This window comes from Alosa alosa, chromosome 1 (assembly GCF_017589495.1).
Source record: "Alosa alosa isolate M-15738 ecotype Scorff River chromosome 1, AALO_Geno_1.1, whole genome shotgun sequence".
NCBI classification, from domain to species: Eukaryota; Metazoa; Chordata; class Actinopteri; order Clupeiformes; family Clupeidae; genus Alosa; species Alosa alosa.
In genome coordinates, this window is record NC_063189.1 from 27,414,283 (window position 1) to 27,438,345 (window position 24,063).

The 24,063-nt window shown below is 47.4% G+C and overlaps 1 protein-coding gene and 1 long non-coding RNA gene across 7 annotated transcripts in view; one reads left to right on the forward strand and one right to left on the reverse strand.

Annotated features, from left to right (window-relative positions):
• The window catches only part of spsb4a (splA/ryanodine receptor domain and SOCS box containing 4a), a 61,553-nt gene that overhangs the window by 30,920 nt on the left and 6,570 nt on the right, over window positions 1-24,063 (forward strand). The window lies entirely within an intron of this gene.
• LOC125295824 lies at window positions 9,142-11,599 on the reverse strand. The gene is made up of 2 exons (XR_007193693.1): window positions 11,468-11,599; window positions 9,142-9,801 (listed from the first exon to the last, which is right to left on the reverse strand). It is a non-coding gene; the product is annotated as an uncharacterized LOC125295824 (long non-coding RNA).

A 24,063-nucleotide genomic window follows, 5' to 3' on the forward strand; every position in this document is an offset into this window, starting at 1 on the left:
TCTACTCCTGAAAGCACTGATTGTGTGGCTGTGGGGGAAAGCAGACGGTTGTGTGTGTGTGTGTGTGTGTTTGTGTGTCGTTTGAGGCTAGATGGAATGTGGAGGAGATGGGCCATGTTTGTGCTCAGATGAGGTTTCGAATGGAATGGCTCTGGATGTGTGTGCTGAAAGACACACTCTTGTGAGGTTCGAAGCTGAGAGGAAGGCCGACAGGCAGCCTGGTGTTTGTTAGAAGAGACAGAGCTATGTGTGTCTGGTTGTAAGGGAGAGAGACATTGCGTAGCAGATAATGATTGAAAATGAGTGGAGATGGTGTTTTGTGGAGTCTGTTAAGCATCTTTGAGAGAAATCAGTAGACTTGGTGATTGAAATCTGTATAGTACTTATAAAGCTATGTGCATGTGCTTTTGTGAGAACCAAGTAAGTCAGACATTATTGTAAGCCAGTGTTGTGGAGATTGAAATGGAAGTTTTGTTAAATGTGTGTGTATGTCTGCAATAGTTTAGTGTGAGGAAGAGGGAGCTGGAAAAGTGTGTGTGTGTGTGTGTGTGTGTGTGTCAGTGGCTACTCTGGGGCTTTGAAGTGATTTGTGGTCCTGTTAAGCAACTTCAGAGATGACTTGTTTATTACTTTAATGTCAAGGTTATTTTTGGTGGATGGAGAAATAGTTGAGCAAGACCAAGTACACGTGAGCATGCCCAGCTGTTGGGTAAATAAAGTTGGTTGAATGACTCTTTGTCGTACAAATATGCGTGCCTTCAAACATCTGCTTATTTTTAGTTATAGTTTTGTTCATGGTGGAGTAGCCAAAAAGCGCTTCAATCAATTGACGACTTCTCACAGTTATGTATTATGTTCACAGATCTCTCCCTCTCCCTCTACCAGCATCTCCTCTCCATAGCACATATATATGTGTTTGTGTGGTGTGACGACCATGGCTAGAAAAAATAGCTGAGGGGGGGGGGGGGACGAGACACAGAGAGGGAGACAGCGAGGGAGAGCCCACCCTGCTTGCCATCGTCACCCCAGCAGCTGCTCCTAAAACGCAGCTGGGATCAGAGCCACGCAGGCAACCAGGAATTCCCTCTGTGAGACGCGCCGCACCACAGACGCGTATCATGTGGTGCGACCGACCCCTCTGTCGTGTGGCGTGAGGGAGGACGGACAGATGCTCTCCCCCTTCACAGGCTGGCCGGGCATACATAAACTTAACTGCAACAGAGCAGCGCGTTTGAGTGCCATGTTGCCTTCACAGGAAGGCTATGAAGGGCTCTTTGGACCTCATCCAATTGAGCTGCGACAGCCATCCAGTTACTGTCCCCAGAGAAGTGGTTCTGAAGTTCTAGATGATGGAAGAAACGGTTTGACAACAGCTCTTCATGTCATGTCTTTAAAATAATGATGTGTTGTCTTTAATATTAGGCCCAAGATCAAAAGAAAGACAGACACACAGATGGGAAGCCAGACATAAAGACACAGACAGACGGGCAGAACATTAGATAGACCGATAAAGCTGGAAACGCAACTACAACCTTCAAGCCTTACTGCCTGTGTCTGCCAGCCAAACTCTTCAACCGTGTGTTTGTGTCTCTGTCTCTGTTTCTGTCTGAGTATCTCTGTTCCTGTGTCTGTGTGTGTCTGTCTCTATGCCAAGTGGTGGCTGAGTGGTGGCGGGTAGTTGCATGTGGGTCAGTGGGTTAGCGTGAGCGTGTGTGTGTGTCGTGAGGGAGACTCAGCGCTGTTTGCGCTGTTTGCGCGCTAGCTAGCGTGTTGGTGTGATGCCGTCCATGGAGCACCCAGCGGTGCCCCTCATCTGTTCCCAGTCATCACATGCCCCACCGGTGAGCAGGCAGCAGCATGCTTTACATTGCTCTCTGCTCTGGTTAGTCTCTCTCTCCCCCTCACACACACACAAACACCCACACACACACACACACACACACACACACACACACACAAACAAAGCACATACGGGTATGTCTGCTCATGCTCATACACACACATGCTTTCTCACACCTATACATACACTAATCACACACTCTCACTTGCACTTGCATATGTGCACATACTCACTCACATACACATGTGTACTTGTAGACCCATATTTACAGTCAGTGACTCATTGGCCTGAGAGGGTTGTTTGGGTGCCTCAGAGGCGTAGTTGAGATGCTGGGAAGCATCCAGGAGTAAATATTTAGAGCTGCTTGCCTGAGTACAGCACGGCATTCCAGTGAAGTCCTAACACCTAGTTAAACATCAGTTGTGTCTGTGTGTGTGTGTGTGTGTGTCTCTGTCTCTGTCTCTGTTTCTCTCATCCATCTCAGCCCTGGTCCTGTCTCCTCTCCACCTCTGTGGTGTCTGCAGCACGGGTCCCATGTAGAATAAACCTGCAGGATTAATCACATCAGTGACTGCTGGACCTCCTCTCTCTCTTTTCTCCCTTCTCTCCCTCCTTCACCCTCTCTCTCTCTCTCTCTCTCTCTCTCTCTCTCTCTCTCTCTGCTCTCTCTCTCTCTCTCTCTCTCTCTCTCCCCCCTCCCTCCCTCCCTCTCCCTGCGAAAGAGAGCAGCTGGTGTTAATCCTAGTGCTCTAATCCTGGGAGGCGTGCGGGGAAACGAGTGGCTGAACGGGGCGCTTAGTGCCGGTCGCCTCATCATGCCGCCACCTCACGGAATCTTTTAATTGCCAGTCCAAGAGCTCTGGAGGGCGGTTGTCTCCAGCAGACCTAAGGACTGTGTTTGTGTCTGTGTTGGTATAGAGACTGGTTTTGTTAGGTGCTACTGGCAGAACCATGTGTTATTGTGTATGAGTGCTTGCTGTAAGAGACTGTGTGCATGCATAACTGTGTGTGTGTGTGCACACAACTGTTTGCAGGGGAGGGTGAAGCCGTGGTTGTGAACTATCTTGCTGTTAATGGGCCGAGTCAAAAAAAGCCTGGAATTGTATTATAAATGCCTTCATTAATGGCTTGTGTGAGTTACCGTCTGAGCTCCATTTCAGATATTTTAATCTCAAGTATGTGTCATGTAACCTCCAGTGGCTGCCTCTGAAAATAACACCTACTCCCACTTTATGTGAAGTACTTCCCTAGGTAATGAATCTGAATGCTAGGCTGTAGACTCAAGTAAATATGGGTTATTATATGCAACCCACCAATCCAAGGAAATCCTGTTACTTTACTTGCATTACTTGCTGTGTGCGGAATAAATTCTGCAGTTCCAAAATGGATACGGGCAAAGTATGGTGTAACATTTTTACTGGCAGTTAGACTAAATGCCTTAATAGCCAAGCGTGCTCTACCATTCAGAAAAGGAGACTCTGTCCTCTAAATGGTGCTTTCCTAGATTGTTCAGATGTTGCCATGGCATGACCCATTTCCTGGTTCTTCAGATGCTATTTCACTCCTCCTGCACCTTATGAAGAGAGTCCTTTTTGTGATTGTCTTCTCTGTACACCGTTAATTTATGAGCAGAAACCAGAGCATCTCTAGACCATGCATACACACACCTGTGCTATTGGGAGGCTCTAAGTCTTATAGCGTGCTGAGCACTGAGAATATCTTTGTTGGTAAGGTAGAGGAGGAGCAGGAGCCCCCCTCTCCCTCACTGGTGGAGCTTAAGTCCCTAGATGTTTGAAGATGAGTCACTAGAGCCAAGGTGATGGAATCTGATGTCTCTCTTTCTCCCTCCCTCCCTCCCTCTCTCTCCCTCCCCCCTCCCTCCCTCTCTCCGCGGCCAACTTCTAAATACAGAATGCCTTCTCCTTTTTCCCAATACTCCTTTGATCCCTTTCAGTGCTTGGCAAAGGTGGCACACACACACACACACACACACACACACACACACACACACACACACACACACACACACACACACACACACACACACACACACACACACACACACAGCTTCACAAATGTGCACACTATGCCCTTGGTGTGTGTGTTCATGCGTTTGTGTAGTGTGTCTGTATGTATGGGTATCTTTTTGAATCTTTGTGTGTGTGTGTGAGAGAGAAGACATTAGAGACCGGTAAGCAAGAAAGAGAGAGAGATGTATTCTTTTGCCCTGGGGGTGTATTTAACAAAAAAGCAAAGCGGAACAAAAGGGTGTCCTCTGTGAGAGGCTGCGGGCGAGAGACACTCAGCGAGTCAGAGATGCGAGGCGGCCCCCTAACGCGGGAAGCATGAGCACACGTACGAGCAGGAAATAAACATCTCACCTGCTCGTCTCCCACCCCCCCTCAGGGCTTTCTTTCACCCGCTGCCTCGCTAAAAGACCGTGGCGCAGAAAGACACAGACACACACCCACACACAGAAAAAAAACAGTCGGTGTGGCCATGGCAACGTTGAAATGAGACTCTTCCTTTTCAGTGAGAATCTTTCAAAAAACCATTTCACAGTTAGATATCCTTTTCATGTTCATCTCCATGGCGTTATAGCTCTCTGTGTGCGGTGGCCTCACCTGGAATGCATTGTGAATAGAAACCACTGCATCCAGACGGTGAGCAGCACTGTTGTGCAAGACTGTTGAGGGAACTAAACTACTCCGTGTCCCCAACGACTCTGTGATGGAGCCCGTAATGGTCTCCCTGTAGAGCGCGCAGGTGTCTGTCCCGTAGTGGTAGCGCAGGTTGCCCCAGGTGTCTGCTGGGCTGGGCTGTGCTCTGGCAGTGATGGATGGCTTAACCGCCATGATGTCTGTGTGAGTGAAGAAGCTTGAGTCTATTTCCATAACGTGCCCATCTTTTTAACCGACTCACGGGAACAGAACACCTGGCTCCTGGCAGTGACCCTGTGTGTGTGTGTGTGTGTGATAAGGTGTGTGACTTTGTTTTTTGAGGTGGCCCTTTGCATATGTTCTCTTCCTATTTGCATGAGCCATGGAACGTGATATGCTAAAAGTGGCTTTTTCTGGTTGGAAGTTGGAGCTGTCTGTGAGAACAAAGACGCACATTTACACATAGACACACACATGACTTTCCAGTCTGTTGGCACAGCAGCTTTCAGGAAAGTCAGGTCTGTGGAATTGTTGCCTTGTAGTGAAGTCTCTCACGCACACACAAACACACACACTATGGCTCCCATTTCCCACACAGTGTCTCTGTAGAATGCCTTTGGGGCATGGACTGCTAGGAAAGTCCATTACCACACCAATAACTGACTTCAACGAAAACACACAAAGAGGGGTCTAATTTGCTGTTGCTGTGCCCTCTAAGCCGATCCAGGATCAGTTGTGTTGGCCCAGTAACCCGCTCCTCTGACAGATTTATTTGTCAATACACATCCACACACACATCCCTGCTGGAAGAGGGCTGTGTTTGCTGTGCTGCTGTCTTGTCTGTTAGTGAATGGGCGTTCAAGTCCAATATATAAAGGCTGCGTTTAGCAGCATTCAGCTCCCATCCTGCAGTCTTGCCGCAGAGCCATTGTTACGCCCAAACAAAACCGTTCCGAGGAGAGCCAACACAACAGACAAACGTTGCTGCCAGCTTAGCTCTGTTCTCTTGTTTGCTGTCTCTCACTCTCTTTCTCTCACACCCAGACCCAGACACACACACACTTCCACAAACCACCCCCAAAATCTCTCACACACACACACACACAGTAGTGATGCTGTATCGGGCAAGCATCTGTTTCCTTATTGAGTTCCTGACACAGTGGGCCTTGTTATTACTGAGGGAGGTATCTTTGTGTCGTTATGCCCGCTGGCAGAGCTAATATTTGCCCTCAGCTGACCTGCCTCCTTTCACAGGAACCCCCCACAGATCACCACACACACACTTTCAGGTCAGCTCGCTCTATCTGTCTCTCTCACTCACTCACTCACTCACACACACACACACACACACACGCACGCACATGCACGCACACACACACACACACACACACACAAACAGGGCTTCAGTGGCACTTATCCTCAATGCTTTTAAGATCGCTGTGAGCTCAGGGTCAGGGCCTAAGAAGAGAAGCCTCTAGGCTAGATGAGAAATCAAGATTGGGACTAAATGTAGGTGTACACTACCAAAAGAAGCCTCTGGGGTCAGGGGGCAGGTGGAGTTTAGGTCTAAAGGATGCCTCAAAGGAATCAGATGGATGTGCTGATCTGTTTTATTGTCTTGTCTATGTATTTCTTGGAGAACTTCAAAATGAAATGGTTTGTCTGAAGATTGATCCTATAATTACTTGTAATGAGCTGATACAGAGGGCAGTGTTGCTTAGCTCAGTATCGCTGATGGGAGACATTTTTTGGTTTGTTTCTTTATCTAGAAAACTGAAATTCTGAAAACTTGTTGTTCACCCAATCAGGACACCAGGAACGGGTCCTGTGATTGCAGTGGCAACATATCTGAAAAAAAATAAAAAAAAATGTTGCCACGTTTGATCATTACTTTAAGGACAACCTACTCCTGCTTGTTCACCGTAGCCCCTCTATGATCGTCCGCCCTGGCTGGACCCAGCTCTGGGAGGGGCTCGGCTAATGGCGGAGGCGTGGGGTGATGCGGCCCCAGCAGCAGGGCTCCGGTGTCTCGGAGGCCCTCTGGAGGAATGTGACCGGTGCCTTTGGGCAATGGAAGCAGCACATCCCCTGTAAATGTTGCATGTCCTCGAGCTCAGGTCGTCTTACCGCAGGGCGCCAGACGTTCGTCTCATCCCCGTCCTCGCCCTGCGCTAGTGGTGTGCTGGATCGATCTCGAGGCGAACTCTGCCCCTCCCTGCCACCGCACAAGCTGGAATCCATGGATCCGGCCTTGCATCGCCTCCACTCAAACCCCACCACATCCCCAACCCACCCCCACCCACCACTTAGGGACTCTGAGCTACTGTTGGAAGAATTACTTTATTGCATAGCTGGTCTTAAAACAGATGAATATCACAGGGCCAAACATAAGATAACAGGCAAGTAAAAGGCATTGTATAGATAAAGCGGTAATACATAGATAAAGTATGGTATACCCATCCTCTCTGCTCACTTGGCCTCCAGAGACCACTGTTGCTACTGCAAGAATCCATACTAGACCAAGCCAATGGAATCTTTGTATTGGTATGGGTGTGTGTATCTGCTTGGTGTGTGCTTGAGAAGGCATCTGTATTTATGGATGTGTCTTGTGTCTGTATTATACTGTCCGATCTTGGGCATTTCTCGTCTCCAGTGCAGGCTGTGAACGTATGCCAGATGTGAGCTATTAGTCAAATCACATCTTGCAGATTGCATTCGGCTTGTCTACACACAAACAGACGTGAGCCCAGACACCAAAATGGGCATTTATAAATGTCATAAGGCATTTCAAACCCACACATTACAAGATTTTTAATGTCCAGTAAGCAGCATTAGTTTAAAAAGGGAATAATGTTAATCAAGATTGCATTCCAACTTTGTGAAGGACAAGGACAGGACATGCTGAGGTGCCTGAATCCTTTACCTCTCAGCCTTTAACGCTTTAAAAATGACTGCAGAACCCCACGATTTGAGTTCAGTGTCTATCAGAGGATGTTGTACTGTAGTTATTATTAATCTGTGAGCAGGATTATGCAGATATCATATAAACCCACTAGCTATCGTAAAGTTTAAATAAAGCTCTAAATAGGCTACATTTTGGCAAGGAAAATATCTGTTAGGAACACTAGCGCATGCATGGTTTAGATGGCTGATGGATATATTTTAATGCTTCTGAAAACACGAATCACAACATGGATCAGACTAGCAATTTTTTGTTTTGTACACAAGTCTTAGTGAGAAGTTACATTGTTGAATTATCGATTTACACTTGGATTTGAATAAACTGAAAGCATAACGGAACAACATGTTCAAGTTCAACATGTTCAAATAGCCTGGCTATCCCTGATTCAAGATACTTGCCTCAGATATATAAGTAAGGTTGTGGCTTTTTGTCGTTGGAAAACATGAAGCACTGTTGGTCTTCTGTGGGGATGTAAGATCCGATATGAGAGGCACTTGTGAGATCGCATTTTGATGCCAGGTGTGTACGCAACTGCTTAAAGGTGTGATGGCCTAGATTGAATACTGTGTACCAGGTGTGAATGGGGCCATAGTGTGAGTGTGTACACCTGAGAGGTTGTGCGGCTATGAGATTTCCCCTCTTTGACAAACTATCTGCTGTCAGTTGTCCCCAGCCTGCACCAAAAAATACCCAATTTAATCCCTTTTTTTTTATTACTTCCCACAAAATGTCTGCTAATGTCTGTCAGTCCGCCGCTCTGCAGTCTGCACCGTGCCACATTCTAGTCTGCAGGTTTCTCAAGTGCAGGTTTCTAGATCTGAAGTTGGCCAGTTTCATCAGGTTGGAGATCGGATTCACCCCAACGGGTTTGGTTGCGTTGGGGAGTTTTCTTACAGCGGCGACAGGAAGGCTGGGTCAGGAAGCCAGGCCGCCAGAGGCCTTAACGGTGTGCCGTTACAGTGCAGTGCTTTTCTAGGTGGTGACTTCACAACACCACTCCGTACAAAGGTATTTCTAGATGTATTGGTGTAAATGTGTACATATGTGTATCAGTGCATTATTGGGCACATGTATGTATGCATGGATCTGTACATGTGTGGGTGGTTGATGATTCTGTGTGTGTGAGTGTGAGAGAGACACACACACAGTAGAATGAGGTCAATGGAACTCCTCCTGTAGAGAGAGTGTGAGAGAGAGGAGAGACAAAATCGTCAGAGGAGAAGACGTGAAAGGGATATCTCTCGCTCTAATAATCCAATTCGCTCCTCACCACACACACGTGTCTCCTGAAAAGTGTCCCCAAGTGATGTGCTATCCTCCCTCTTATCTGAAATGGCAATCTGCATATTCTAAGAAGCTCTTGCCTAAAGGGAAGATTACATTCAGCAGAAAGGAAATTGGCTGCCGACTACACAGACAGCAGGTGCCCTTCTTGGCAGTGTCCTCCAACACTTCTGTTCCTCCCTCTTGTTCACCAGGCTCAGTCTATTAATTTAAAGAGTTACATCATCTCTTGATTTGAAATGGTATGAACACACAAGTTTCAAACACACAAGTGCTTGGTTGTTATTATGTTAACAGTCTAACTGGTAGACTCTGTGCGCAAAGGGGTGCGTGAGAGTATCAACAACAATATCAGGTTTTTATGAGCACTGTGGGTCGAAGAGATAACCGTGTAACCTGTTGGAAGAACAGCTTTATTAAATAGTAGCTCCCTGAACAAATAATGCTCATGGTGGGAGCACTGATAGCATAATTAAAAAATGAGGGATAGTATAGATAAAGCACTAAAGCACCAACTATACATTAACCCATTTAAATGTTCGTGGAGTCCAATGAGCTCAAGCTGATCTGTTTGTTTAAATACTCCGTGTTGAAGTGGCGGTGAGCAGCCTCCGATCTTTGAAGGCGGCTTGTAAAGTACCAGTAAGACGAGGCGATTTAAGAACAGACCTGAGGGCCTTCTGGCGCGGCTTTAGTTTAGCCCCTGTCCCTTGCGGTGCCTGCTGCTGTGTGGGTAGAACTCCAGAGCTGAGCTGCGTCACACAGCAGATTCCAGGCAGGGGCCGACCGTCCGTGATGGACAGCGGTAGAGCCCATTAATGGTAAATTATGACTGGCAGTGGTAGATGTGGTTTCTGAGTGAATTCTGGGCAGTAGGGGGGTGGGCGATGTGGTGGTTATCATAATCACAGAGTGTAGGTCAGCAGCCGCCAATGCTGCCAAAGGTAGCCAGGCGGGGATTCAGGGCCAGAAAATGTCTTTAGCAGCCAAGTGCGTGTGATGCCTCCAAATGTCTGCGTGAGTTTGAAGATCTGTAAGCTGCTTGAGCTCTGCATCTGTTGGAGAGAAGTTTTGGATGGAAGTATAAGTGTAATTGGCAAACAACAATAGCGGCAGTAGCAGCATCAGCAGCAGCAGTGCGATCTGCTCGCTCACACACTCGAACACTAATCCAGGAGCATGCCCAGGGACCTGGCTGTTCTAGAGGCAGATGCTGATGGATTGGAAGATGGTGGAAAATTATGGCCTCGAGTCTGAACAAAGCCCCACACACACACACATGCAACTGTTACACACAGTAGACACAAGCTGTAGAAGTTTTGAGACCTCTGAAAACATGCTCTGTTCCCTCTCTCTCTCCGTCTCCTCTTTATCTTTCGTCTGATGGATGGACTCTGCTGCCTGGGGAGCCAGGGCACCTCTTTAGAGGAAGACAAAGTGCAAATGGGCAATCAGTTAAAGTGCGAGCTTGCGGATCATCTCTGCGCGACACGGCCATCAGTCAACGCAGGGGAGTGTTAACAAGGAGAGAGGGAGAGAAGGTGTTTTTTTAGAGAATTGAAAAAAAAGAATGTAACAGCTCTTTACTGTGACCCACCCTTGTACACTCTCCAACCTGGAGTGGATTTTGAATGAGTAGCCCAGCTCACGGAACAAGTGCAAGCAATTGGCTGGTCATCTGACATGCAGTGCCTTTCATATCCACCTGTGTGCCCCCTCTGGCCCTGTGTTTCCCTGTCCTGATAAGGCCTTACATAAGTCCTGAATAAGTGCCTTTTATAAGGGCCTTGTCCATTAATCAATGCAATCTGTGCTGTGATGAGGGTAAGCCTCGTGGTCCCTCTGTCTCTGCGGTGAGGAGATTGCATCTAATGAGATTAGGGGGCCGTGGCCCCCATAAGTTCCCATAGTCTCTCCATTCGTTGTCTTTACCGTCCATGGATGAGCGCTCTGTTGACCACAGAGGCCTCCGTGTGAGTGTGTCTCCTCTGGCCTTACTGATCGTTACAGCCAAAGCTCATACACGTTGACTCAAAGTCTGGAACTCCTGGACCATGGTGACCTAACACATTGTGGCACCAGCAGGGTAGGCTACATCATCAACATCAAAAAGATGCAAGTCATGCTGTGAAACAGAGTGGGCTTGTGACTGAAAATACTGTAAGAAGCAGAAAACTCCAAACCCTACTCGCAACAGTGACTTCCCTCAAAGCCTTAAGTAAGACAGCGTGATCGTCTACAGTATAATGGAGGCTTGGATCATGTACGTTAGGCCCCTTGTGCTGAGGACTTGCTGTATCAGTAAGCAGTTAAGCTCCCCTTAAGCCACAGGGGCAAATGGCTCCCAAGGCTTTCGAGTTGAAACCTAAGTATGCATTAGAGGGAGTATGGATACTCACTATGCATTAGTCTGCGGAGTTATGTCGAGTAAACACTTACAGCACTCTGACATAAAATAACAGAATTAATTTCTTGTTTAATTACTTTTTCGTCTTCCTTATGGCCGTCTAAAGGCACTTAGGTATTTTGCTCCAGTTAGGTTGTAAATAACAGCTCTGAGCCTAATTCAAGCAATCTGTACCGGTTCCAGTTTTTTTCCCCCCATACCCCATTCCCCTAAAAGTGCTTAATTGCTATGAAAAAAAATCTGTCAGTAAATGATAAATGAAAGAGTAAAGGATAAAACATTATCTGATATTTCAGCCTCAGTAGTGCACCCACCTCAGCCTTGGCACACTGGCATCAGTGTGGGGAACCCTTTGGCTGCAGCCTGCCTGAGTATGAGGAGACTGTGTCCATACGCAGCCATGTTGTCCATCAGTGATGCCTCTTGATGCTTTTCCTGCCCCTCCCTCTCCCACCGCTCCTTGGCCTCCCTCTCCCTGCACGTCCACTCCTCCTCCATGCGGCAGGACATGACGAGTGAGAAGTGCCATCCGCCGTTCTCCGTCACCTGGTCCTCTACCTTTTCCAACAGCCTGGTCACCTGCACCCTGTCCTGCGCAGTTTTGTTGTTCACCACGTGGCACCTGTAGCGACAGGCGCCCAGCACCCAGTGCAGCTGCTCGCCAGTGCCCTCTAGGTACTGCTGGAAGGTGCGCCCCTGTCCAGGATCCAGCTTGTCCCCCAGCGTGAACACTAGCACGGTGTGGCTCCAGACCCTGGGGGTGAGCAGCTCCATGCGGGCCTGTAGGGCGGCGCTCTCCCGCCGGCTGAAGTGCTGCAGGGGCAGCACCAGCAGCAGGGCATGGGGCCCCAGGTCACAAAGGATCAATGCGCCCAGCAGCTCCAGCTTCTTGCTTTTGGACACCTTCCTCCTCCTCCTTTTCCTCCCCTCATTCTCTTCCTCTCAACTTTCTCCATCATCCTCATCCCCTTCCTTGTCACCCTCTTCCTCCCACGAGCGCCACCCGTAGGAGTCCACCAATAGGAGGCAACGTCCGCTGGCCTCTCCCCGGGCAGCCTCGGTGCCCCATCCGCCCCGCGTGTCAAAGGCCTGGCGACCGAGCAGCAGGTTGCCCAGAGAGCTCTTCCCCACGCGGCTGGGCCCCAGCACCAGCAGCCTCAGCTCTGAACCTGAGACAAAAACAACACGCTACTGTTGTTAGCATTAGCATGTGAGTGTTCATAGAAAAGCGCAACACACATACACAAAGCAGTAGTCCTCAGTTATAATCCAGTTCATTGTTTCATCACATTTTGTTAAATGGTCCTCATGGATTTCTCGCTGTCGGCTCTGTGTATTCTCTCAAAAGAAACTCTAGCATTCAAAGTCAAAGTCAAAGTCAGCTTTATTGTCAATTTCTTCACATGTTCCAGACATACAAAGAGATCGAAATTACGTTTCTCACTATCCCACGGTGAAGACAAGACATATTTTACCAATTTTAAGTCCACAGACAAACATAACATTCAAGTAAACAAAAAAGTAAGTAAATAAGTAAATAAGAGGGCACATATAATAATGAAAAAATAAGAGCAGCAAGACACCATTCATGCAGTCATCTTGGTTCTGCAAAGTGGAAGTGTAAAAATGGTCTTGGGCAGCAGCGTATGTATGTTCTGAGTTCAAGCGTCACATTGCCGGTACTCTAGCGGTACTCTACAGGATGGAGTACCGCTCCTCTAAACCATTTAAAGGCTATTGTTTGTAGACCATCCCCCTGGCAGCAATTACTGTTGACTCTGCCATTTCTGGCATTTTAGAGGGGTTTGCTTTTTTTCTTCCCTTTTCTTCTCTTGTGTAAACCATGTTTAAAGGATCCGGGGCGAGACAAATGGGATGAATAGGCTCTGATTTGACAGCGTGGCAGAGACATTTTAGACAACAAGAGTCATTTTTCATTTGCATTCATGTCCCCTACAGGCATGATGGAAGCCAGTGATTATCGCCCGCTCACTCCCTGTCTCGTTCTCTCATTCGCCTTTTAGGATTCCCCCCGCAAAATGCATTTTTACAGAGAATTTTACAGAGAAGTCTCTGGACAAAAGCATGGACCTACAGTAATACTTTCAACTGAAAACCGCCTTACCTCTAACTTGTAAGTTCCCGTCGTCCATTCGCTACCATCAATAGTCATTGAAACCTCGGCTTTTGAGAAGTCTGTTAGTACCGGTAGCACTGTTAATGCCAGCTTGTTAAGTCAACACAAACTGATGCCTTTGAAAGCCTGAATGTCTTTAGAAGAGGTCTTTATACACCTCCTATTGCAAAGGGGTTGTGTGCACATGACCATGCCCAGTAACAGATTGCAGCTTGGACGGCTGCCTATTACGTTTTATGAATGTTAACCAGGAAGGGCAGGCAGGAGTAGAAACACTCGAGTAGAGTTTTAATACAGCATTGTCCGTGAAGTAATAAAATCACAATGATCATGACTATGTAAGCGCACACAAAAACACACACATGCACTCTCATATTCCAGCAGAGCAGGAATGGGTGTGGGGCTTTTGTTTGTGATCTGCACATGTTTTTTTTATGTTCTCTTTTATTGTGATGATAACAGCAAACCCTAACTGCAAGAGGAAGAGGGAAGGGCAGCAGTTTAAAAAGCCATGAAAATAGCAAATGCAGGTGAAGAGAGAGAAGTGTGTTCAGCAAAGACAATCTAAACCAAACTCCGTAACAATTGCAACATTGCCAATTTGTGTCTCTGAGACTCAAGTGACAACCCTGCACCAGAGAAGAGAGACGTAACCTTTAACAGCTGCACATGTAATGTCCTGTGTGCTGAATGGCACGTGGGCCCTTTAAAGCTGCCAAGACCAGCTCCTGTGCTGTCTGATGGATGCTAATGTCATACATGCCCACCACCCGGTCAGTGATCAGTCATTCTGGCACACAGAACTAGAGCTGCAGTAAGTGCTCTCTGCAGCCCGTAATCCGGTTCACTACAGGACCGCGTCACAGATGAACTACATCAGGGACTCGTATAGCATGCTCTCCATGTCCTTCAATCAGGTCTGGCCCATATAGACTAGAAGTAATGTGTTACACAACATACAGATATGTGTCCGTGATTTCCTCATACAGTTTTAGTTGCCTCACAGAGGATTAATGCCTCACTCAGCACACAGATATCTGTCATTTATGTACTTCTTTCTCAGTAATGGGCTAAATGGGCAGTCATGAGCTGGAGCTTGGAGGTCTGATCTGAGAGCTGCTATGACATTGGCCTGTGACTGGCCCACAGATTGAATACCTGTGCATGGAAGCAAACCTGGGCGAACGTTTGCAAACAGTTTTCCGTTAGCCTTGAGATTTCGGCGAACAATTGCTAACAGTCTGAGGAGGTAGTTCTCCGCGAACATACAGTGGAACTGGACGTGAGCTTGACTAAGGCAACAATGCAATTACCATTACAATGGAATGTTAACACCAAATCGTTCAAATTGAATTGTTCAGAGAAAATATGTTCACCACAAGTCATGTTCGCCAGTGTTTGGCAGATTTGAACGCACCTCTGGGCTCTCTGTTTGCTCTCCCTCTCTGAAGGATCAAGGGCTGGAGAACACACTGCTCTGGGCCACAGCTGTGTGTGCCTGACCCTTGTTGCATCAGACGGTTACCTAAAAGCAATTACATGTAGGGAACAACATGAGGTATTACATTTATATTAAAGGGTGTTAGTTTTATCCAATCCTTAGGAATTGGCTGTTTTATTTTTCCACTCCAACTTATGCAATGAATCATGACCTTAATTATTTAACTTTATTTGTGGTTCAGTGTGTCAACTAATGTACAATAGTAGGTAGATACAAATGGAAGGTTTGGTGTGACTTTGACTGTATTTTTTCAGTGTGTTTGAACAGTTTGAAATCCACAGGTACAGCATGAGCCCAAGATTCTATACACACGTAGCTTTCACACTCTCACTCACTTACACACACACACACACACAGTTCTCTCTCTTTTTGGCCTTCTGATTTTAAACTTTATCTCCACCTCTCTCACCTGCCTTTTTTCTCTCTATCTCTTTCCACCTTCTCTCTCCCTCCTTCCTTCTCTCCCCCTCCTTCTCTCCCTTTGTCTGTCTGTCTGTCTATCCGTCTGTGTGCTGCTGGGTTAATGGATATCATTCCCCCCTCATATCTGCCATTCAAACTCAGGCTGCATATAGCAGTCTATTATACCCAGCAGCAATAGCAGCAGCGTATCCAACGCCCAGACGCACACACAAGCTGTTAAGCAGCAAACCAACCAGAGTCCTCTGAGGGCAAGAGCACACACACACACACACACACACACACACACACACACACCAGCACCACCACACGTGTGTTTATTGTGCCATGTGCTTGTTTATGGCCATTTGTTTTGGATTGGCCATACTCTCTTAACTCCTAGTTTCCCCATGGTCAGCACATGCATCTTTATTATGTATGCTGTTTTATTCTGCTAAACACGGAAGGCTGTGTTTTTCACACACACACACACACACACACACACACACACACACACACACACACACACACACAAACCCTGCAGCTCTGGGCAAGATGACGCACCAAGTAGCACCTGGCGCAGTAGGTCTGAATCACTGTGGTGGTGAGGTGGCTGAGGAGAAGAGGAAGGAGAGGGTGTGGGATAACATTCTAGATGAGAAAGGGATGACAGTTGATGGAAGGAGGAAAGATAGAATAAAGGCGAGAGGAGTGGGTGAAGAGAATGTGAGTGGGAGAGAGGCAGAGAGAGAGAGAGAGGGAGTGGATAGAGAGGAAAAAGACAAAAGAGGGGATTTGTGGGATCAAAGAGGAGCTCGGGAGGAGGATCACAGTAGATGGGAGGGTGGCATTCCTTCAGGCCAGGACTCGAAGAGCGCCGAGCACGTGCTCCTACTCCCCCACCCTCCTCCCTCTCTCCCCCCGCTGTGGTGATTAGAAGGGCTTTGCTGTCCACACTTCATACTGTGTCTTTCTCTTACTCAGCACTGATGAACTGCTGCCAACATTGTGTGTGTGTGTGTGTGTGTGTGTGTGTGTGTGTGTGTGTGTGTGTGTGTTTTTGTCTCGTCGTGTCAGCCTGTCTATGGCTGCATCCACACTCCTCCGTTTTCATTTTAAAATGTTTCATTCTGTATACACTCTCTGTCCACACACAGGTTTGCAAATTCTGAATCTTGTCCGCATGGGACACCTATAGACAGAAGGTGGACACCTGAAGCGTGGAACACATGATCATTCGCACAAATCACATGGCCATTTGTGCCATTGTCACCATTGCTCTGCAGATGCTATAAAAGACAGTAATGCTACAGTAGTAAATACATTTCATCTTGGCCCTGCCTTGAAAACTAAAAGACAACAACTGTATCACCAAAATTCTGTGGTTGATGTTTTTAGTAAGGTCTCACCTTTGAAAATTTTAGAATATCTTACTAGCACAGATAAAAAAAAAAAAAAAAAAAAACATATTTAAACACAATGTTCTGGCCATTAAGTACAGTAGCCTTAGTTGCTGAAATGGCTTTAAAATAAATAAACAAACAAACAAACATTTCATCATGTCTCAGTGTTGCACTCACCACTGGGAGACTAGTAATGGACATCATGGTGAGTCAAGACACATCAGACTGACCAGATCCAGTCAGGAAGAGAATGTGGACTTCTTTGTTGAGTAGTGTAGATGAGGGGTGAAAAAATGTGTTTTGGATTTTAACAGGAAAACAAAATGGTGTGGGCGTAGCCTATGCGGCTGCCGCTCTGCCTGCCAGATAACAGTCTGTGTATGCACACAGCTGCAGTGTGTGTGTGTGCTGTTATGGAATGGCAAACATGTTTGGTTCTGGGTCTTGGGGTGGGTGGGTGTGTGTGTGTGTGTGGGGGAGGTGTTTGTGTGTTTCCTTACATCTGTGGAAGGGGTGAAGTGTGTCCACATCCCTGTGCATGTATGTGTGCCCTCCTGTCCTTGAACACCTTTCAGTTCATGTTTTCCCCAAATCTCACCCTTTGCCCTCCCTATCCCATAAATCACCATCCATCTGGCTGTGCAGGAGATTAGTGTGTGTGTGTGTGTGTGTGTGTCACTGTGTGTCTGTCTCTTGGCCTCTATGTGTGTGTGTGTGTGTGTGTGTGTGTGTGTGTGTGTGTGTGTGTGTGTGTGTGTGTGTGTATGTGTATGTGTTTTGAAGTTGTCTTGTCATGTGTGTACACACACACACACACACAGTTGTAGTCCACATCTGTGAGGTCTCTTTATGAGGGAGTGTCTCTGTCTCTCTCTCTCTCTCTCTCTCTCTCTCAGGCCCTCAGTCAAACACACCTCACTGCAGTTCAGATGAGGGAACGCGTTCGCAGTTCATCTGTGCCGAGATCAGTCCAGAGGGTGTCTGACTAACAGGCCCCATCTTCATCAGCAACTGACTCGTTACTGGATGTACTGCGTGTGTGTGTGTGTGTGTGTGTGTGTGTGTGCACGTGCGGGGGGATTATGTGTCAGCGAGAGGGGGATAGAAAGTGACCTTTGTGCCCCAGTCATTTCTGTTTCCTTTGACGCTTGTAGCTCAGGCGGGCGCAAGCTCCCTGCTGGACATGTTAGCATGCAGGGCAGAGAAGGGCAGAGCCGAGCGTGTCAGAGAGTTCACCGCCTCTTTCCCCGTCACCTGCTACCCACACTCAAGAAGAGAGTCGGTCTTTGAGCAAGGGCAGACAGGTGAAGCGGGTGTTTGTGTTTCTGAAAAAGAGTGTGTGAGTGAGGGAGGGAGAGAGGCTGGTGTGTGTGTGTGTGTGTGTGTGTGTGTGTGCATGTGGTGGTACAGGAGAGAACAGGAGAGGTCAAGTGTGTTCCTGCTTTAATGAGCAAAATTGATGTTTGATGTAAGGGTTCGTGAGCGAGAGTGATAAAGAAAGGTGTTTCGCCACAGCTCATAGTTCTGGCGTAGCTCAGCGGTTTCTGGGTTGTTCTGTCCTTGGCCGGAGTGGTGGCATGTTTGACAAGTGGGTTCGCAGTCTTAACACTTACCTCCAGGCCTCCACAGTATGCATTAAACATCACAGTGACTCACACTCACATGCACAGGCTAATATCTCACTCATTCATGGCTAATATCTCAGAGGGCTATTGTCTAATCTGCCTAGCTTTTTTCTAATACTCTCATTCTCTTTTTCTTTCACACACTTATAAAATCAGATACCCAGAGCTAATCTCTCTCTCTCTCTCTCTCTCTCTCACTCTCTCTCTCTCTCTCTCTCTCTCTCTCTCTCTCTCTCTCTCTCTCTCTCTCTCTCTCTCTCTCTCACTCACTCTCTCTCTCTCTCTCTCTCTCTCACACACACACACACACACAGCCGATCAGCCCTGTCATTCAGGATGCATGTGAAATCAAAATGGCAGCCGTGCTTTTTTACAGATTCCATGTGAAGCCCTGGCGTACTGGCAGCGAGGTCTATCAGAGGGCCTCAAACAGCCTGCCATGTCCCTGTTTTTACGATCACGGTCCCTCTGGAGAGGGCAACAGAGAGGAGCCAGTCCATGTTGAAAGCTCATTACGGTGGCCCTGGTCTCTCTTCATGTTGCTGATGTGCTCTGACCTTAACTGCCGTGGCCTGGCCCTCATGGGGATCGGTGTCGGAGCCTCCCAGCAGGATGCCAGTGTGGTGGAAGCCTCTCCTATGCCTCACTGCTCAAGCTCAGGCTCTTGAAGCCCATAATCGTGTGTGTGTGTGCGCAGTGGAGTGCATTACAGCCCTGTTGTGGTGTTGCTGCTGCTGCTGCTGCTGTTTCCTCTGTTGGCAGTTCGGTCGGTGCTTTCTCCCTCCATGTCTCCATTCCATCTCTTTATTGGTCTCTCACTCCCATTCCTCTCTCTCTCTCTCTCTCTCTCTCTCTCTCTCTCTCTCTCTCTCTCTCTCTCTCTCTCTCTCTCTCTCTCTCTCTCTCTCTCTCTCTCTCTCTCTCTCTTTCTCTTTCTCTTTCTCCCTTCCTCTCGGTTTCACTTCTCCCTCAACCTCTCCCCAGTTCCCTCTCTTCTGTCCTGACTGGCATTTTCAGAGCAGTGTGAGCAGGCAGACAGGGGGAAGCTGCAGTGGAGAGAGAGAGAGAGAGAGATGGAGATATACTGTATTGGGAACATGACCTACGAGGGGTCATACTGCAAACCTGACAGACAGAGACAGGGGTGGTGGGGAGAGGGAGGCAGGGCCCTGTATGGAACATGAGAAGGACTGGTTGTTGACTGTAATTACTCATGATTAATGATTTGTTATTTATGAATCTATGTCTACAAATGCTTTGCTACGCCATTGAAATTGAATAGAGGTAGAGGGGGAAATTATAGACGGACAGATCAAACACATTAGGGAAAGGGAAAGAGAAAACTGGAGAGAGGGCGGGACTAGAGCAAGCAGGAAAGTGCAATACCTGCCTGTGATTGAGTGACAGCCTGAGAGAAAGCCAGGGACAAAATGACATCCCTAACTCACAAGGGAGGTGGGAAAGGGCCAATAATGATAGGGGCGGGGGGGGCAGCAAGAGACAGGGATGGAGGTGGGATGGGATGACTCATTTGCTCTGGGTTGAAACTGTGAGTGAGGGACAGATAGAATGAGAGAGTGGTATGGAGAGAGGGGGATAAGAGAAGAATGGCTACTTCGATGGAGAAACGGGAGACAGTTGGGAGAGAGGGATGTGAGAAAGGGATGGTACAGACCGAGGGAAGACATGGTACTGTGAACAGGGAGGTGGGGGGGGTGTGAAAGGGATGGGTACAGACCGAGGGAAGACATGGTACTGTGAACAGGGGAGAGACGGAGAAGGATGAGAGATAGTGACAATGAATGATTGACTGATGTGTCATATTCTCAATCATCTCTTGAAGGTCACCCTGACTCTCAACTGCATAAGCAACTACCTCTCTCTCTCTCTTTCTCTCTCTCTCTCTCTCTCTCTCTCTCTATTTTTAGGTATGTAAATGCATTGTATAGGAATATAACTATGGAAGAAAAAGTAACTACAAGCTAAACTGCAAGCTGTTGTTATGAGTGTGGCTTACCAGCTTACCCCCAGGAGGAACTTACCGCAAGACGATTTCTCTCTGAGTCATCCAACCCACCCCCAGAAGGCCTGTGTTTGAACCTCCTACCACTACACCCACAGCACATGGGCCTATAGATCAGCATACAGTGAGCAGAAAAGTCCATACTAGTCCATATAGCCTAGCTTACAGACAGCAGAGACACTAGTCCATATAGCCTAGCTTACAGACAGTAGAGACACTAGTCCATATAGCCTAGCTTGCAGACAGCAGACACTAGTCCATATAGCCTAGCTTGCAGACACTAGTCCATATAGCCTAGCTTACAGACAGTAGAGACACTAGTCCATATAGCCTAGCTTGCAGACAGCAGACACTAGTCCATATAGCCTAGCTTGCAGACACTAGTCCATATAGCCTAGCTTACAGACAGTAGAGACACTAGTCCATATAGCCTAGCTAGTCCATATAGCCTAGCTTACAGACAGTAGAGACACTAGTCCATATAGCCTAGCTTACAGACAGTAGAGACACTAGTCCATATAGCTTACAGACAGCAGAATCACTAGGCCATATAGCTTACAGACAGTAGAGACAATATTCCATATAGCCTAGCTTACAGACAGCAGAGACACTATATAGCCTATCTTACAGACAGCAGAATCACTAGTCCATATAGCCTATCTTACAGACAGCAGAATCACTAGTCCATATAGCCTAGCTTAGACAGCAGAGACACTAGTCCATATAGCTTACAGACAGCAGAGACACTAGTCCATATTGCCTAGCTTACAGACAGCAGAATCACTAGTCCATATAGCCTAGCTTACAGACAGCAGAATCACTAGTCCATGTAGCCTAGCTTAGACAGCAGAGACACTAGTCCATATAGCCTAGCTTACTGGCAGCAGAATCACTAGTCCATATAGCCTAGCTTACAGACAGCAGACTCACTAGTCCATATAGCCTAGCTTAGACAGCAGAGACACTAGTCCATATAGCCTAGCTTACAGACAGCAGAATCACTAGTCCATATAGCCTAGCTTACAGACAGCAGGAAGACTAGTCCATATAGCCTAACCTACAGACAGCAAAGACACTAGTCCATATAGCTTACAGACAGCAGAGACACTAGTCCATATAGCCTAGCTTACAGACAGCAGAATCACTAGTCCATATAGCCTAGCTTACAGACAGCAGAATCACTAGTCCATATAGCCTAGCTTAGACAGCAGAGACACTAGTCCATATAGCCTAGCTTACAGACGGCAGAATCACTAGTCCATATAGCTTACAGACAGAAGGAAGACTAGTCCATATAGCTTACAGATAGCAGAGACACTAGCCTTCATATGTGTATACAGGGATGTAGTCCCTGGAAATAAACACGGTTTCAGCTGTGGTATTCAGCTGTTCCTGAGTACTTGATTCATAGCCACCTGCAAAATAGAAGCCGCATTACTACAGGGCATAATGTAGACCTATTTTCCACTTACGCATGTGGTTCATACCATTGCATTGTAGCACGTACTGTGATGCACTTTTTCATCAGGCCGAGTGCTCCCTGGGTAACACATCCCCGACCCTGGAGGCGTTCGCACCTTGCCCCACCATTTCAGCTCCAGGATTTCTTAATAAAAGTCTTTTGGTGCCAGATGTGTGTGTGTAAACGGGCTGGATTGGTGCTCAGCAAGCCGTGTAATTGAAATTACAAAGGGATTTTGTTTTTATGAAATGCATCACAGGGAGCTTAGGCTACATTACACGGCCGAGCGCAACACGGGCTCAATCTGCAGCCGATCTCAATGGACACAATCAGGCAGATATAAAACACATTATTTACTGCCTGCCTGATGGGGCCATCTCGCTCCCACAGTCACGTGGTCACATGGGCGGTTTTATTCAGAGCTGAGTAGACAAGCATGTGGACATGGCAGTGAATCACATGGTGTGCTCCTCCAACTGCACACTCATTATTCCATCCAATCATGCGTCCGCCTGTCCATCCATCTAGCCATTGGTTTGTTTTCAGCATGAGGTTAAAGAGGGATGCGTCATTTTTGATGCTGACTGGCAACTCGGTAGTGAGATTCCTGGTTGGTTGACTCATAATTTTGATATGATATGATATTACTGCTCTTGGCTACTCTCTCTGTCTGTAGCAATAACAGTGAGAGGCAGCCTATTTGGCATTCTGGTAAATATTGCAATATATATGATGTCCACAAGGTTGCATTGTTTATGTTTTTATTTATTTATTTATATATATATATATATATATATATATATATATATCTATATCTATCTATCTCATCCTGGGATTATAATCTGTGATTCAATTCCTCTGGTGTGTGTGAAATGAGATTTACCGTAAATTGTTTATGCGAGTTATAGTGCTGTGGCCCTGACAGTTCCCCCTCTCTCCCCTCTTCTCCTGTCCACAGCAGCCACTGGCTTCTTAGGACACACACACACACACACACACACACCCCTGCTCCCCAGAGGCACTTAAAAGAGATTTATTAAAAGCCAAATGAAACGGGGGAGCTTTACTGGAGCCGGCGGCTGGTGTGATGTTACGGCTAAACGGCAGCGACGGCCTCGAGGCAGAGGAGGAGGGGGTGGCTGGGGGGGGTGATGGGATACGAGAGCTGCTGCTGCTACAGGAAGTGGTTATTTTGGGGACAGCCTGTGTACTGGTGGAGGTGGCTGTTGAGGTGATTTTAATGGCATGAGAGATGTTGGATATGCGTCTGGTACTGTCTGCTTCCTTTTTCACATTTGTGCGGTCAAAAGTAGACAGGGAAAGAGATGCTATCAACTTCCCATCCAACTGTGTGTGTGTGTGTGTGGGGGGTGGGGGGGGGGGGTGATGCTATGGTTATGTCTCAGTCATGTCAGTCATGCTGAAGTTGAAAAGGTCATTACTGTCCGACTTCCGTGTTCCTGCAGCACGAACATGTCAGGTGGTCCATCTTTCACTGTGAATGGTCGGCATTAGCCAAGGCCGACGCCCCCTTCTTTCTTCCTCTCTCTTCCTCCCTTTTTCCCCCTCAACGTTTCACACTCCCTCAAGCCATATCTCCCTCCTCCATAGCTTATCTGTTTCTCTCCAGCCACTCTCCCCTCAAGTCTGTTGGTCGTCTTCTCTTTCTTCTCTTTCATCTCTCCATCCCTCTCTCCTCCCCTTCCCTGAGGCTCTTCTGGCCTCCACGCCCACAGCCTCATCAGAGCCGCGCTGTTTTGTGGCGTGCAGAGAGAGGGACAAAGATGGAGGGAGAGTTAAAAGTATAGAAAGAAGGAGGGAAAGTAGGAGTGAAAGCAGGGAGGGAGAAAGATGTTTTAAGTAATTTGGCGCAGTTAAGGTATTTAGCAGAGAAGAGAGAGAGAGAGAGAGAGAGAGAGAGAGAGAGAGAGACAGACAGACAGACAGACTTGCAGACAGACAACAGACAAACAGACAGACAGACAGGACCAGACAGACAGACAGACAGACAGACAGACAGACAGACAGACAGACAGACAGACAGACAGACAGACAGACAGACAGACTGAGAGACAGACAGACAGACATCAGACAGACAGACAGACAGACAGACAGACAGACAGACCTTCAGACAGACACCAGACAGACCTCTGACTTCCAGACAGACAGACTGCAGACCACTGTCAGACAGACAAACTGTTTACACCCAGACAGACATGTACAGTCACAGACAGACAGACAGACAGACAGACAGACAGACAGACAGACAGACAGACAGACAGACAGACAGACAGAGAGAGTCAGAGAGAGTAGAGACCAAACACCAGTCTGGAGATTATCTTTTTTTGTCTCTTCCTTTT